We start from the raw sequence: 12,163 nt of genomic DNA on the forward strand, positions 1-12,163 counted from the left end.
GACATAACGCGTCGTTTCTCCGGGTTCGGCTTGGACGACGGGATCTTGACTGCGATTCTGTTCTCTTACCATCGACTCTCTACTGCCACCGTTGCCACTGTCTTCCTATGCAAATCCACGCCGGTGAAAAGTCGTTAACAGTCGAAAGCAATGCGAGGATCTATGTGCCATTTAATAAATCTTCCCTTCGCGAAAATGAACAGCGCACAGAGTTCGATAACCTTTCCTTGACAGATAAATTGTGAAAAATTGAGCGATTCGTTACTATTTCAAACGTGACGCGAAAAATTAATGCTCGGAGAATATTTAATGCTTTTCGTTTGAGAGCCAACGGAAAAATTAGATAGATCACAAAAAATAAGTGCCTGTCGAAAGAATGGTTACCATCTCTCCGGTTTTCGACCGGAAACTCGGGCTTTTGGACCAAATCTCTGGCACACGCAAAAAACTCAGGTCAGAGCGTCGATTTTCCTCCGATTTGTTGAAGGACATTTTCCACAGGAAAGTCAGATCCAATGACCGATTTTTTTTTTCGAGAACGCACTACAAGATTTCTATTTTTCCGTAGTTTTGGTACTACTAATAGTTATCGATCTCCGACAGGAGAACCATCGATTTCCAGTGAAAGCGCTAATCGGTAGTTGTCTGGCTCGTTTTGAGAAAATTAATTTTAATCTCAGTTCAACTAACTCTTTATCTTTTTCTTAGTTCTAAGAAGTAGAATGAAGATGAAGAGTTAGAACTGAGATTAAAGTTAATCTACATTGATAGACATGAGGATGAGAAAAATGTCTAGTTGGAATTCTGATTGAAAATGGATGAATTAGAATTTTTTTGTTAAATCTAGTAGAATTCTAATTGAGATAACCGGGATTTAGAATCAATATAATCAGAATCTTCTAATTCGTCTATTTTCAATTAGTTATGTTTCTTAATGTATCTAAAAATTTACCTAGATACAAATCTGAAAATAATTTTATTGAATCATCGAAATAATTAATGTAGAATGCTCAAGTGTTTACAATGCTGCAAAAAGTTTTAGTATTCCAACAACTAGTTGGACCATCCTACATTCAAACAAAATTATTTTTAGATCTAGTACCAAATTTTGCAGGTATTTCAGCAAAACTGTTTTTTCCGTGTATGAAAAAAGGTGAAATCGATTCTTAATCCCTAACGAAAATACAAACGTGTTTAAACTCCCTTTCGTCATATCGTAATACGTATGATTTACGACTGTATTCAAACACGACAAATATTTAAAGTTAAAATTTCTTAATACGCTCTCGAGTTAGAATAGATTCGCAGACAGGATGCGCCACGATTCGTGGCTAGACGCGTTATGATTTATCGGATGTGTACACACCGAGAGTGCTTAATACAGTGCAATCATTGTTATCCCGCGGGATGGCGGATGCTTATTTGCTTAATATCCCGGTTGACTGTACAAATCTGCTGTTGCGTTTTCTTGATGATTAGATGCCTTGGAGTTCACATGGAAGTTTATATCAGCAAAACGCCTACACATTGCATAGCATATGCGATAATTTTAATTACACGCATGAAATAGAATCAATTAAAGAGAATCTAGATATAAGCATGCATATTTTACAATTAATGTGAAGTGAAGTAAAGGAAAGAATAATTTTGCTAAAGTATTTAAAAATTTAGCTGGGTACAGATTTAAAGATAATTTTGTTAGACCGACAAAATAATTATGTAGGATGTCCAAGCCGTTTGCTAAAATTTAAAAACTTTTTACAACATTACTCATTATGCTTGAGCATCCTACATAATTATTTTGATGGTCCAACAGAATTATTGTCGGTTTTGTATGTATAGCTAAATTTTTATATAAAATTATTCTTTTCACATTAATGATATACATATAAATTTGTTTAATTTATTACGTAATTATATAATTTCACCAAATTACTGTAATTTAAAATGTTAATTTTGAGTTTTGAAAAGCCGAGAAGAACTTTGTAATGAATTATTCGTCCAGCGAGTTTTGTAATTTTACTGTATAATTTTACGCTACAATAGAATTTTCATTATCATAATATGAAAAATGTGTAATGATTTTTAAAAAATTATTAAATGATGAATAGTGTATTCTTTACATTGCATTGTTATACCTATGTATCCGAGAGAAAAAACACATTTTACACAATTACACCTACAATTTTACACTTTTTTTCAGTAAATTATTTTTAAAATTCCGATTTGAAACAATGTTTTAATTAGGATAGAAAATACACATATAATTCATTTTCTTTTCCATGTTATACATACTTCTAATTATAATGTATCCTGTCATTTCAAAATTTAAACACTGCCACTATTTTTGGTACAAGAACCATTAATTTGATTTAACTATTGTTTTTTTTATTTAGTAAATATCTATTTATTTGCCATAAGTATAAATAAATTAGTATTACTAAAAAATATTTATTAAAATTTAGAGTTGTCATATTTTTCCACACAAACACTTGTTGGCACAATTACAAATTTTTTCTAAAAATCCATTAGAATCAATTTCCTTTATCTAAAAAATGTTAATTTTTGACATGTGTTACTTTTATATTAACGAAACGATGTCATTCAAAAATTTATACTAGATAGCATTTATGTCTTACAAGCGTTTTAAAAATATTTTTAAATGTAGCATTGGCTATTACTGACTGCGGGACATCACTGAAAAATTAGGTTGACTGCCGTGACTGCCGTGTCAACGTCAATTTTTTCCGTGTCGATTTTTTGTTTCAAAAATTTATTACTGTTAAGGTATTATTCCTTCTTCAAGAGACGTACGCTAATCTAGAGAGCCATATCGCGCAATTCGCTGGAAACAAAAGTGCACGTTTATACTGAATTTCTGAAAAGAGGCTATAATCTCTTACGTGTCGTTGCCATATCACAAATGTCACAATACACGCACGCGAACGAGGTGCCGTGTTAGCGTAGGATTGCGCTTAACGAATTACCATAAATATCGTGACGACAATGTGAAAAGTCGCGTCCTTAGTTAGGACTCTCTCATCGACGAGAAAGCAGCGACGATCGCGTTTATCCGGGGCGTGTCCGCACAATCGAATTCGTCGAATGCGTGCATATACCTATGTTGGGGACGTTGGACGCGGACGTGAATCACGAGAAAAACAGAGTCGACTCGCGTGAATGACAGCGTATAGCGTTTGTTCGAACTCGACCACACGCCCACGCGCCCGCGGGACACGATCCCGAACCGTGGACAGAAAAGAAGCGTCGCGAAACCGCATCCGACGTTTATCTGTCAAGTTTTTTACGACTATCGCGTGTAGCTTCCGGCGTGTATGCCAGCGCTCTCGTTAAATTTGCGCCGCCGCGTACACACGCACGCACGCACGCACGCACGCACGCACGCACGCACGCAGGCACAGGCTATTTACGAGCGCGCAGCCTGCGTATTTTTCGCATTCGCGCGATTAGCTATTCGCGTTCGCGTTCGCTCCGCAGCTCAGCTCTCGGATTCGGCGCGCGATAGCGTTGAAACTTTATTGCACCTTAATTTTCCCAGCGGATGAATCGGATATTTACAACCGACGATAAGGACGATGCCGGCGCTGCTTTGTAAGGTGTCGTAGGGAGCCGAAAAGAAGCCGCCAACTTGCAACAGCGTCGTAACGCCTAATTACATTCGCCGCGAACATATCGTACATATTTGCATCGCAAATCTTTCACCAGGTAGCCGTCGACGTTGTTAATTTCACTCGCCTCGCCTCGCATGAATACATCAAGATAGAGATCAAGACTGGTGAATATCAAAAGGACGTATGTATCGTACATACGAATGAAGTAAATATCAATATCTTTTAACATCAGCACTTCTTATAATTGTTTTTTAAATTAAGTTCCTTACTGAGAAAATTCTGACATGATGAAAATACATCTTCTCGGAATTGTAATAATAGAAGTAAATTCACAGAGATACTTGAAGACTGTTTCTTGACAATATTAATAATTTATATCTTGCTTGAAAGAAAATAGACTGCTATTCTCTTTTATCGTGTATTGTAGCATATATTGGATATTAAGATTCCCTCTTTCTTTCCCTTTCTTTCTACAATATTGATAGATTATACTTTCAAAATATCACACAGAACATTCCTAAAGTATCGGAATATTGAAGTATCGATATTCCACCGACCATATCGCAGTATTGCTGCTTATACCGTCATAAAACTTTCGACGGAATATCCACTAAAAACCCTCGATAAAATTCTACATCACCATAACGGAAAATCCTCGATTATTCTTGGCCGTGCGTTTTTAGGACAATCGCCCTGATCGTTGTTGGAACGATATTATCTTATCGTTTCCTATACTCTCGCGTGATTCTTGACTGTTTCGTTACGCAAAGTCGCCAGTTTAATCTTTGACCGAAGTCTTGCAATTTCAGAATGTACTCCAAATCGTGCGGAACTTGTTAAAATCGCCACAGTATTACCTACGCAGATAAAAATCTTGACACTAGAACCACCGATGCTATCCCACGAGGTGCCGATTTATCAATTTTTTATTCTTGTTTTCAATTAGTGAAAAATTATTTTGATATTATTTATATTATTATAACCCTGGTAGAAATTTGTGCAGTTTGACTGAGCACCCACACTGTTAGAAATATTCTTAAATTTCATTAACTTTTAAGTTACATAATTGAATTTAATTTGAATTTAATTTCACGACATTACATAAAATTTAATGTATTTGTAACTAAAAAGTATATTTATGTACACGTACACAAAATTTAATGTATTTTTCATGAAAATTTATGAAATTTAATGTACACGTTCATTACATTTAAGTAACTACTGTAACTTAATTTTCAGTTGAATCATTCATTACTTTTAATTTCGTTCATAACCACCAGCTTCATTTACATGTAAAAGAAGCTCGTGGTTACATTTCTAACAATGCAGTTAGTTACTATCTAGTACTACTGATTTCTCTTTATAGGACAAAAATACTACGTAGCAACTGGGCAAAATTAGTTAAAACAGTTTTACTAGGCAATATCTGGGTCAATTCTGTACAAGAGATTTTGTATCAATACTAAAAATGTAATTGTCCAGTTTTCTAGCAGTTATAGTTATGCAGTGCTCATGTCATGTGTATACGCATATATTATTGCGATACGTGTATAACACTGAATATATTTTTATGTTATATGTAAAATTGTTAATAACTAAATATGTGTGAAAGTCGTGTACGCGTACGGAAATAGAGCAAAGAAAAAAAAACTGGAAGAATTTAAATCATTTACGACATGTATGACTATCACAAAGATTGCAAAAAATGAGGTTAGAATCAGTAAATATCAAAGATTAGAAATGACGAATGAGTCCTACAGAAATGAAATATATGTGAGTAGCGAAGAATTTTAGTATAGATACTTTGCTTATTTTATTTACGTTAATATAATATTAATTTTGTGTAGAATAATTCAGATTATATGAATGACATAAATGAAGAGCCTATTCTAGTATTATTGTTCTCTTACTACTTAATAATGTATTCAGATTTTGAACTTCTTTATTGTGCAGTAACTGCGAGAAAAGCGTTATATTGTGATTGGTATTCTGAACAGTTTTGCTGTTCAATTACTAAATAAAAGTCAGTACAAGTTCCCAATAATCAATCGTATACTGCATAAAATTTCTACCAGGGAATTATTTCTATTATATTCATATATTTTCAATATTCAGAATATCTAGTGCCAAAAAAATTGAAATGATTAGCGGAGCGAAAATAGCACTATTGATGATTCTACTTGATTTGAAAACGGAATTATAATTCGTATTATATAGACTGACGAGAATATATCAATTAAGAGAATCCTATTTTCGGTCGAAATATACCTCGTTAGTGTTTAAGTAGGTATTTCAATGTGAATTGTATATATCTAAATTCTGCAACCGCGCCGCGCGTGAAATCTTCTTCAGTCTTGAAACGCAATTATGAATAGAATTAGAATAGTAATATCACATACTAAAAACTAGCAAATGATTTAATAATTATACAAATATATAAATTATTTAAAGTGTGTATAAATAATGAGAAACCAAAAATTTTTCTCAGTGTGGTGTTAAACAATGTAACATCAACACGAAACAACAAATTTGAAATGTGCTTCAGAGAATAAATAAGGCTCGAAATATTTCATTAGCTCGAGGAGATTATCGGTAGATTTCATTTTTTTGCTCTATATATAAAAACCTCGGAGAGAAAATGTAATGTTATACAATAGTGTGCATTTTACGTTTATCATTTTATGCTCGTCAAAGTTAACACGAGAAAGATATAAAGCAGCTTCCGTTAAGGATAAGATTGAAAGCGTCGCGAACAACGACACTTATGGACGGCAATAATTACCGCGGGCTCGTTTCGTTCGTGCGCCGCGATCGTCGTCTGGCAAGGCAATAAAAAGACCGAGTTCTCTCGTTTGTAGTGATATATCGTCCCGTGCAGGTGGAAGACTTCTACGAGCACCGAGCGGGCGATCCTTTTGGATATTTCAGCGCCCGTTTGGATCCCTTTACTATTCTCTTGGGCGAGGCTGCCACGTAGCCGACGCAATTAGAACGCACTATAATTGACTCGTTCCAAATGCCGACGAAAAGGTGAATTATGTCGCGAACACATCGACATCGGATGAACGATGAAACCGGGTCGAGCGTGCTAAGCGTTTAACATCGAAAAGCGATACAATTTGCCGCTCAGCACCGCGATTACTTTATGGGCACTTCATCGGGGGGTTGGCTTTAGGGTGACAACGTGTTAAGCCGCATAGAGCGATTTTATAGGCTAGCGCTCCCCGCTGAAAGAGACTATAAATCATTAACGAGGTCGGGGATACGCCGTTGTGGTTCTTGTCTTCTTTATTTTCAAACTGTTACTAAATCTCGGATTATAGATAATTAAATGTCTCTTACTCAATTATTAAGTAAAGATTTGTTTCATTTTGTTTTTAATTTATCGCATATACTTGTTTACAGAGTTTCCCTGTATTTATTCATCCAAAAAAAAATAATTTTAATATTAGCAGAAATCGCTAAATTTTAGAGGATTTTATTCTTATATACGGCCTCTCAAGAGGAATCTTCTGAAATCGAGAGAAAAATATGCTAAGCACAATATTCTTACAGTTAGAGTACTTTCGTTTTGCATCTGCAGTAAAAATCTTGCTGTTCCTAATATAATTTACTCGTAAGAGGGCACTCCGCTTTCAGTAAATATATTCCTCTTCATACAATAGGAAAATTGTTAGAATAATTTCCAATACATTTTTGATGAATAGTCCAGTGCACTGGAAGAGGAATACTCTTTCTGTAAAAGTTTCTGCTCAGAATATGAGGTTACCGGAAATTTCACTTTACAATTAGATTATCTTTTTTCGAGTGTTCCTTGTGGTGATTAATTATTTTATATAATTTCATTTTCAGAGCAATGTATTTGCATATTTAAGAACTGATACGTGCTGTCTTCAATCGTACGTTAATTTTAGCCCTCAGTTTATAGACGGCGTAATCGATTGAACGTATGTACGTTTCGCGAGAGATGTGGTGAGCGAGAATACATTTTGCCCGCCTCGCTTTGTCCAAAGTGTACTCCGGCATGTTCGACGCGATGTCGGAGAGAACGCGTCCATCCGTTTTGCAAATGGATTCGCGGAGGCTCGCTCCAGTGGCTTTTCGACGCGCTCGAGAGTCGAGCCCCAAGCCTAAAAAAATCTATGAATGGCGAAGGCGATCCGGAGCTGTGAAAAGCAGGGGGCTTAATGAAAGAAAGAAAATGTTTACACAGACTGGAGAGAGAGAGAGAGAGAGCGAGAATAAATAAAGGGTTAGAGAGAGAGGGGAGAAAGGAGAGATGCGCGGAGAACGCTCAAACCTGCGGTCCTCTGCTGCTCACTCCTTGTTTTCATTTTTTGTTCGAATGTTCGACAAAAGTTTTGTGGGCTCTCTGTTATTTCTCCCAGTGGTCTAGCAATCTGAATGAGAAACATTAGGAAAAGAGCGTCATTGTCGTATTTTTGCATTCTCGAGAGCGTTATTTACGACGAAACTTGGCCCGTTTCGTTTATATGGATGATAAAACGTTGGAACGTTATATCTCGACAAGCAACACACCGGATATTTTTCTGTTTTCGATCTAATTTATCGAAGTCAAAGTACGCTCGATTACTCTAATACATTTTTTATCCTAAAATATATCAAAGAAACATAAAATTGTGTTATTTGATACTTTAACAACTCAGTTATTAATTATTTGTATGAATCTTCTTAAATAAGAAAAAATTTCTTTCATCAAAATATTTAATTATTGGAAAACGTAATGAAAGATCACAAAACAATAATGCGTATTTATAATGTGTCATGGTAATGCACGCGTGCCTTTTGTGGTCACTTTATCGTTTCATCATTCTTGCATTTTTCTCGATAACTATGCGGTACTCATGTACTTACATTTGTATTTACGGTATGACTCACATGTTAACGTTGTAACCGTCTGTAAAATATCTTTAGATTTAATAAGAAAAATGCATATATAGATAAAAAAGAATATAACATACCTCTTACACACATTTAAAATTCGCGTGCTAGAGACTCAACGATAATTATGGACTTATCGATAAGAGCGCGAAGTAGCGATAGCGGAGATAACATCCTCTGCCAAATCCAATATTTGAGAACCTATGATTCGTCAGCCATGTATAGTTTTACAATCTGTTAACACTCTTTTTATAATCCCGTTCTTTTATGATATTTTCTTATAGTGAAGTTTCTCTGCACGATGTGAACATACAGTGGCTGCCAAAAGTTTTCAATGAGTAATTTACTTTATATATTGCCTAGATAAAAAATGTTTACAACAGATATTTTATATACAAATATATACAAATATATAATGTCTACACTGAGAAAAATTTCTTTTTGAAAATGAATGAATCAGAAAGTCTGATCATATCAATCAAAATTCTGGGGGGTTATCTAATTAGAATTTAATAGATTTAAGCAGAAAATTCTTATTTGTCCATTTTCAATCAGAATTTCAATTAACGCAACCAGATTCTTTTTCGAGTATTTTTCGAGTAATATTTAAAATATCGTGTTCTAAATTGATTATAACAAGAATTTTATCAACTTATAAAATAAAAAACTGATTGACAAAAATGATGGTAAAATTATACGTCGGCTGGAAACTTTCGACAGTAATTGTACATCTTCGGATGAGGTAGTAAAATACGAGGAATAATCAACTTCAATGTCTCATTAAATCAAATTAAAGAATAAAAATATTTTTATTCAAATGATATAATCAATGAAGCACCCAACATGTGACTGTGTAATTTTTACTCTGCTTTCTTCGCCAACATTTGTCACGGTCAGTATCACGGCTAACGTTCGCGTAACGGACGCGGATTTTTCTGTCAACGACGCGCACGGCGTGCAGGAGGTTAAAACGTAATTATTTTCGCACATTACGGTGCGTCCGCCACGGTGTTTCCGTTCTGTTATTTCGCGGAAAAGCTCAACGAGCGTAGTCCCGCTCCACCGGATTTTTGCGCCCCGTTTCCTCCGCATTTACTCTACCTTCGCGTCGTTTCCCTCGCGGGCGAAACGTTTTACAAGAGAATCCGCGCGCGCCGAGCCCACTTCCGAAGCGTACCGCCTGTCCCGCCTGTCCCCCCTGTCCCCCCTGTCCCCCTACCTCCGTCTCCGTCCGCAGCTATGCGGCTGTTCGTCACGGTATAAACGGAGAAACGAGAAGGAGCGAAAGCGACACCCTCCCTTTGTCTTGCGTTCCTCCTCGCGTCGGAGCAGGTGGAAACCACTGTACGCGTGTGCGCGTGCGTGCGTGCGTGCGTTCACTCGCTCGTGCGGGTGCATCTTCGCTGCAACATTACTTATTCACTAACTACAGGTTACGGCGCAGGATCGAATCTTCACGATAAACTGCTCGTTGTGTATAGAACATTGTAGTCACTTTACGTACAGTTATAATAGGATTACAGGAGATTTTTTTATCACTCTTTTCTATTCCGTCATTATTTTATGATAAATCATAACTTTTTTGTTATCTTTATAAATTTGATACATATTTTTATTTTCATTTCTTTATAAATATTACCCGTTTATTCTTAACTGTGTAATACGTATATTCTGGTCTACTTGATGAATAGACAGGACGTAAGATGTACTTTTATAATTTCTCTATATATTTTTGTCTCCGTTTCTTTATAAATGTAACGTGTTTATTCTTAACTGCATAATATATATGTATATTCTGGTTGAGTTGAAGAATAGACAGGATGAATAAGATGTAAAGATATATCCATGTTTTATTTGCATTTTATTATGCTTATCGTGCTCTCAGATTATCTCTATATTATATCCGCTCTTTGTTCTTAATATTCTCAGAAACAAGATTTCTATTTCTAGTCGGTCTAATACGAATTATAAATTTCTATTTCTCTGTCTACATCTTTTGCACGATAAAATATCAAGATTGTTGAAAATATCAAGATTGTTTAAAAACAATAAGAATATGGAAAAATAGATTATGGAGTAATTAGTTAGAATGACAGGTTATATATTTATACAATGTCTAAAGTTAAATAAAAACATAATTTTATATGATAATAAAACTTCTGGAGAAAAACAGATGCGTACCAGTTTTATATTAGATTTACTATTTTTGAATAATTACTACGCGAAAACGGACACGCCACACATCGACGACGCGGTTCTTGTGCCTCCACTGCCATTGACCTCTCGCTCTAAACGCGGTTTTCACATAACAATTACGTCGTCGTTAAACCGGTCCGCGTTATCGTTAGCGGCCGGATTGTTGCCGCTTCGCGATTCTTCATCTCATTTAAACTGACGCGACGGGCCGAAAGGGAACGGAGAATCATCTCGTGTGTCTTTTTTCGGCGCGCCTGAGGAAATATGATCTCGCACGCCTTGTCGCGCTGACCGGAAGAAAGCGCCATTAGGAAGGATTTATCGTCGATTCAGGGCAGTCCGCAGGCTTTGTTTACTTTGCAAGCGCCAGCATGGAGCGAGACAATGTCGGAACCGAGCATGAGTCTCTTCGTTTGCTAATACAAATCACTGGCTACAGTTTGAGGGTTTGAGCTAACTGCTCGTTAGCGATTCGTCATGCTTCTCAACATTACATTATTAGCCGTAATTTGTGGAAAAAGACGACTAGATTGACCGGATTCACCAAATCGAGAATGCAAACATGTGCTAATGCTGTCGTTAACTTCTTTCGCATCCGGTTTGCTTAAATAGTATGGTATACATATGTGAATAGAGAGAAAGTAATTCTTTTTTCTGTTTACACAACGACTCTTTCACAATACTTTCAAATTAGTTTACTTATGTTTGATTATTTCAGTAAACGATATTTATAATGGTAACAAATTGAATTTAATAACACAAATTATAATAAATGATGCATACTCGATAAAAAAATGTTACACATAGAAAGAACGAGAGACTTTTCTAAAGCATTTAATAATTTAACTAAATACAGATTTGAAAATAATTTTGTTGAATTATTAAGTTATATAAAATGCTCAAGCTGATTGCCAGAATATCAAAATTTTTTTGCAACATTGTTCGTGTTTAAATTTCCTATGTAATTATTTTAATGATAGTCCAACAAAATTATTTTCATATCTGTAATCTGGCTTTTTATTATTTGACTAAATATTTCAACAAAATCGGTCTTTCTCGTGTACACAAACGTATATTAATTATTAAATTGATTCAATGTTTCATACGTACAGATATTAATTCTCGGTTACTTGCATTGTTACTCAATGGAACTTGATTAAAGGCAAATCTATCCATGTCGCTGAATACGTGAGCATTTACGAGCACAAAAGGCTTAAGGAGGTTGTAAGGGCATAAAACACATATATTAATATTTTCGCTTTAAACAAACTGCATACATGTGAAAGTTGTGTTCATAACATTCTGATTTTATTGAGCAACACATTTTTATAGGTTATTTATTTTATTTGTTATTAGTTTTGTTGTTATAAACAAAAATTGTTAAAATAATAAGAAAAATCTAAATGTTTTTATATAAATATATTAAGTACTAA

The 12,163-nt window shown here is 35.1% G+C and overlaps 1 protein-coding gene across 2 annotated transcripts in view; it reads left to right on the top strand.

Moving 5' to 3' along the window:
- The window catches only part of fz2 (frizzled 2), a 68,366-nt gene that overhangs the window by 35,776 nt on the left and 20,427 nt on the right, over positions 1–12,163 (top strand). The window lies entirely within an intron of this gene.

Source organism: Trachymyrmex cornetzi, unplaced genomic scaffold, assembly GCF_001594075.2.
Source record: "Trachymyrmex cornetzi isolate Tcor2-1 unplaced genomic scaffold, Tcor1.1 scaffold230, whole genome shotgun sequence".
Lineage (NCBI taxonomy): Eukaryota > Metazoa > Arthropoda > Insecta > Hymenoptera > Formicidae > Trachymyrmex > Trachymyrmex cornetzi.